The sequence below is a fragment of the Tupaia chinensis genome, unplaced genomic scaffold, assembly GCF_000334495.1.
Source record: "Tupaia chinensis unplaced genomic scaffold, TupChi_1.0 Scaffold144058_1, whole genome shotgun sequence".
NCBI lineage: Eukaryota > Metazoa > Chordata > Mammalia > Scandentia > Tupaiidae > Tupaia > Tupaia belangeri.
Window position 1 is genome coordinate 1143590 of NW_006203910.1, and position 5743 is coordinate 1149332.

At 40.5% G+C, this 5743-nt stretch overlaps 1 pseudogene; it reads right to left on the minus strand.

Annotated features, from left to right (window-relative positions):
* The window catches only part of LOC102496829 (ras-related protein Rab-7a pseudogene), a 43831-nt pseudogene extending 38688 nt beyond the window's left edge, over nucleotides 1-5143 (minus strand).
* Between the last annotated feature and the right edge of the window lie 600 nt (nucleotides 5144-5743).

Sequence of the window (5743 nt, forward strand, 5' to 3'; positions counted from 1 at the left end):
TATAGGGAACCAGCAGTTAGCGTAATGGCTATGTCACTGGACTCCCACGTAGTCAACCACGGTTCGCGTCCCAGACCCGGTGGCGTAAAACTCACACTGGGCGCGTGTGCGTGCGTGCCCAAGATCCTGAGAGGAGAATGGAGGAGAAGGGATTGCGGCATGACCATCCCCCCTGGGGGGTGATTTCTCGCTTTCTGTCTCTCTCTCTCTGTCTGTCTGGCGAGTGCCCACACCCTATAGCAAAAACCTCTCCAAAAAAAAAAAAGATGACAGAGGGTAGAGAATTCCAGCAAGGAAGGGGTACAGGGACTCCACACAGGCTAAAGGCAACATGAAAATCTCAGGGAGGAGGTGTCACTCAAAATAGGGAATAAGACTCTAAAAGGGAGGTAGGTCTTAATCACTTGATCGAAGGTCAACTATTAGCTCCCCAAATTATAAATCTTTTGCCAGAACTTTACTTTTTAAACTAAAAAAGCCCTAAAAATACCCACTTTAAAAAATTCTCCTGATTCCAAAAGGTCTGAAGGCTGAAACAGAATTGAGCAGCTGTGATAAATAGCAATATGATCAGTGGCTTATTTGCTCTCACGAATTTCTACTGCCTGTGGGAATTTTCCTGGTACTGGGAGACATGAATTTGCAAATAATATCTTCCTCTGGGTCTGGAAGAGTTTCTGTCATTTTCTTCATTTTTGTTGACATTTCCCCAATAATTTATGAGTTTCCCTTGATATGTAGAAGAATCAATAGCTGAGTCTGTCTTTGGGAACTAAGTGACAAAGCCACACTAACATGCTCCAGTGAAAAGCACCACATTTCTCTTGTCATGGTCAATATTTGAGTCTGGTGAAACAGAGAGGTGAGCCTTTCTTTGTGCACATCTATGTCTCCTCAGAAGTTCTGAAGCATAGATCCCTTTCTAAATGCCAAGGGGACAGTAGTTTTCCCAAAAAGCTAAGAAACAACATTGGGGTTTCTAGGAGCACTTGCAGAAACTGCCTTGGAATTAAAGAATGAAGAGATGTATACAACAATTAGACATAAGAAAGAAATAATAAAATACTTTTTAAAAAGAAAGGGGAAAAAAGGATGAAGAGGCGGCCTTCATATTCTTCCCTACTGTGCCCGTAGCTTAATCAATTAAGCATTGATATCACCTGAATACTTCATTTGATCAAAAGTTCCCAAGATTTTTTAAAAGCTTGGGAAACAAGTGAGAAATAGACAACACAATTGAAAAGTAGGAAAAGGGCTTGAATATACATTTTTCCATATAAGATACACAAATGGCCAATAAGCACATGAAAAGATGATCAACATCACTAATCATTAGGGACATGTAAATCAAACTGAAACCACAATGAGAGACCATGTCACACCTATTAGGATGTCCTGTTATTTTAAAACAAACAAACAAACAAAACAAACACACAAAATACCCAGAAGGTAATAAATGTTGGAAAGGGTATGGAGAAATTGGAACTCTTATATATTATTGATGGGAATGTAAAATGGTACAACTGCTGTGTAAAACAGTATGGTAGTTCCTTGAAAACAATTAAAATTAGAAAAGTGTGGCACATATGCTCCATGGAATACTACTCAGCCATTAAAAAAAAAAAACAAGACCCTGGCATTTGATAGAAAGTAGACAAATATGGGAAATTTTCTGCTGAGTGAAGCAAGCCAGGCTGTGAAAGAGAGATGTTGTATGTCTCCACTTAATATATACCAACTCTCCACACTCCATGGTAGAAACTGAGAGATTAATGTATATAGAGGCACGGAAAATGGTTACAGATACTAGAGACAGTGTGAGAAAAGGGTGAGAGTAGGGGAGAGTGAGAGGAAAGGAATAAAGGAAAAAATAGAGAGGTAAGATATTTATGGGACACAGAAATGGATGATTATCTGTTGATGATAAAGTGTATGGTATAGGTACCAGCAGTTAGCGTAATGGCCATGTCGCTGGACTCCCTCGTAGTCAACCGCGGTTCAAGTCCCGGACCCGGTGGCTTAAAACTCACGCCAGGCGCGTGTGCATGCGTGCCCAAGATCCCGAGAGGAGAATGGAGGAGAAGGGACTGCGGCATGATCATCCCCCCTGGGGATTGATTTCCTGCTTTCTGTCTCTCTGTCTCTTTCTGTCTGTCTGGTGAGCACATGTGCCCTATAGCAAAAACCTCTCAAAAAAAAAAAGTGTATGGTATAGTCAATTGGACTAGTATGAAGTGTATGCATGTTAGGTGAATTCACTTTACAAGTTGTAGTGATGTATAGTGATTGAATGTATAAAATAAATTTAAGAAAAAAGAAATTGATCCCACAATTCCTCTGATAGGTACATGCACAAAAGAATTTAAAGCAAGGACTGGAACAGACATTTGTACCTCCATGTTCATACCTCCATGATCATTCACAATAGCCAATTATAAACAAAATATGATATATACATACACTGGAATATTATTTAGCCTTTAAAAGGAAGGAAATGTTGACACTTGTTACAGCATGGATAACCCTTGAAGACATTATACTAAATACAATAATCCAGTCACAAAAAGGCAAATACTTCATGATTCCACTTACATGAGTGCTATTGTTTTAAATGCCTCCCTAAAATTCATGTGTTGAGATTTGGTTGTGACAGAATTTAGAGGATTAACTCTTAATTTGATTATGGTTTTGAAAGGTAGAGCCTTTGGGAGGAGATTAGGATTAAAGTCATCAAGGTGGGGTCCCCATGATTGAGTCCCATCGGGTTTATAAGAAGGAGAACTGAGACATATAGAAGTACACTCGTGAACATAGATGCTCTGCTCTTGCCCTCATGATGTGATGCCTCAGACTTCTCTGAGACATCTACCATATTTGGCCCCGGAACTTGGATTTCCAAAGCACGAGCTGAATAAACCTCTATGTTTATCAATTACCCAGTTTCAACTACCTTTTGTTATTAGCAACAGAATGTACTAGAACAATGAGGCACCTAGAGTAGCCAAATTCATAGAAACAGAAAGTAGAATGGAAGTTGCCAAGGGCTGAGGGGAGGGAGGAATGGGGAATAATTGTGTCATGGGTGAAAACTTTCAGTTGGGGAAAATTAAGAAGTTCTAAAGATGAATGAATGATAGAGATGACTGCACAACAATGTGTTATATGTAATGCCGCTGAACAATACACTTACAAATGGCTCAATTTTTATGGTAAATTTTATCCTAATTTTTAAAAGTTTGATAATTGATTAATTGATGTTGTATGGACCTTACAACCTTGTTGATAAGGAGAAGAAATCTTTTGCAGTGTTGAGGCAGGCCACCTTTCATCAGATGGTTCCAATGTGCCCTTTAGGATCATGAATTTTGGATTTTCTGTTTTCTAAATGTAAACCCTGCCTGGTATGAACCAGGCATAAACACAAACACACTGGAACCTCAGCACAGATTCAAGTATCAAATTTACCCTAAGGGAGGCCCCAGGAAAGAGGACATGAAATATGTAAGTGTGAGTATGGAGAAAGGTCTAGAATTTTAGTGTTTGGCGAGTACCTACCCATACACATGAGGGGCAACCTGTGTAGCTACATTATAAACATGTACTGTGGATTAGGTATCTCCCCCAAAGTTCGTGTGTTAGAAATTAGCTGTATTGGGAAGACATTAAGAGGAAATTTAATACCTTCACAGTGTTGAAAGACAGTGCCTTTGGGAATGATTAAGTGATTAGGATGGGGCTTCTATGATTGACTCATGATGGGAGAGGGAATGAGACAAAGATACGCATGTGACAGGGATGCTCTGCTCTTTCCTTTGTGATGTGGTGTGATGCCTAAGGGCTCTGCAAGAGCCCCACCATATGTGGCCCCTAGACCACTAAACTGTGAGCTGAATAAACCTTATTTTTATAAATGACCTAGTTTCAGGTATTTCCCGTTATTAGCAATAAAACAGACTAGAACAACATGCTTGAAGATTGCTTGAGTTGTTACACCCAAAGCAGTAAACCATTCATATTAGCTATTGATATTATGTCATTCAACTGCTTGACACCCTCCAAATGATTCCCACCATGCTTAGATTAAAATCCAAATTCTGCACTATGGCTCATAAGAAAATACATGAACTGTTCTGTTTTTAGGGAGGTATGCACCTACACGCCTCCCTTATTTCACTTCACTTCCTATAATTTTTCCTTTGCTTATTTCATTCTATGAATATTCGCCTCCTTAATTGGTAATTAGAACATACCAGACATTATAATGTATATAGTTGGTAGTTTCATTTGCTTATTCAACAAATATTTGTTGAACACCTACAATGTAATAGGAACATCTCTAAGTACTTAAAATATATCAATGAACAAAGCAGATGAAAATCTATATATCCTTCATGGACAAATATATCATTTCTATCCTCCTGCCTTTTTCCCACATTTGCCCCCTGGATTCTTTTTCCTTAGACAAATCAAAGATAACTGAAAGTCAGGGCCAGCAAATGGCATAGTGGTTACATCACTGGACTCCCACATGGCTGACCACAGTTTGAGTCCTGGACTCAGTGACTTCAAACTCATACCAGGTGTATGTGCATGCATGCCCAAGATTCCAGGGGGACTGCAGCATGGCCATCTCCCCTGAGGGCTGATTTCTTTTTTAAAATTTATTTTATTTAGCTTTATTTATCCATTTGTTTATATATTTTAATTTGATCAGACAGGGACAGAGTGAGAGAGAGAGAGAGAGAGAGAGAGAGAGCGAGCGCACGACAGAGAAAGTGAGAAAGCAAGCCACCAGGTCCAGGACCCCAACTGAGGTCAGCCATGTGGGAGTCCAGCGCCCTTAAACATCACGCTACCTGCCGGCCCCCTGAGGGGTGATTTCTTACTTTCCTTCTCACTGTGTCTGTCTCTCTCTCTGGTGAGCGCACACTCCCTCAGGCATTTGTTCCAACTTATTGCTGAACTAATTCATAAGTTTCAAGACTTTTTTTTTTTCTGTAAGCAGACTAAGAACATAGATCACTGGTCCAGTTCACCTGGAGCCCATAGCACTTCTAGCTAAGGCTCCAGGATGACCCTTCCTGGACCTACCAGAGCTGTCACACTCAGAGTCTCCACAGAAACAGTACTCAGCCTTAAGCATCACGCTACCTGCCGGCCCCCTGAGGGGTGATTTCTTACTTTCCTTCTCACTGTGTCTGTCTCTCTCTCTGGTGAGCGCACACTCCCTCAGGCATTTGTTCCAACTTATTGCTGAACTAATTCATAAGTTTCAAGACTTTTTTTTTTTCTGTAAGCAGACTAAGAACATAGATCACTGGTCCAGTTCACCTGGAGCCCATAGCACTTCTAGCTAAGGCTCCAGGATGACCCTTCCTGGACCTACCAGAGCTGTCACACTCAGAGTCTCCACAGAAACAGTACTCAGCCAAGGAGTTCAGTAATAAAGCAAAGGGAAGATACCTTGTCAGGACCCTAGGTTTACAGGGCTAGCAAATGCTATAGGATATAGGATGTGGGAGCAACCTTGAGGGGTTTGAGGCTAAAAGAAAAGGTGGGATAGCTAGTTTAGCACTAATAAACCACCAAAAAACCATGAAGGTCACATCACTCTTCTCTCCATCTTTACTTAGCACTGGTTCTAGGTGGCTATTAGGTCCAATCCCCTACCATAAGACAACAGGCAGCAAGGTGTTTGTGAATCAGGATTATGGTTTATAGAAATCTGATACTAAATATCTTT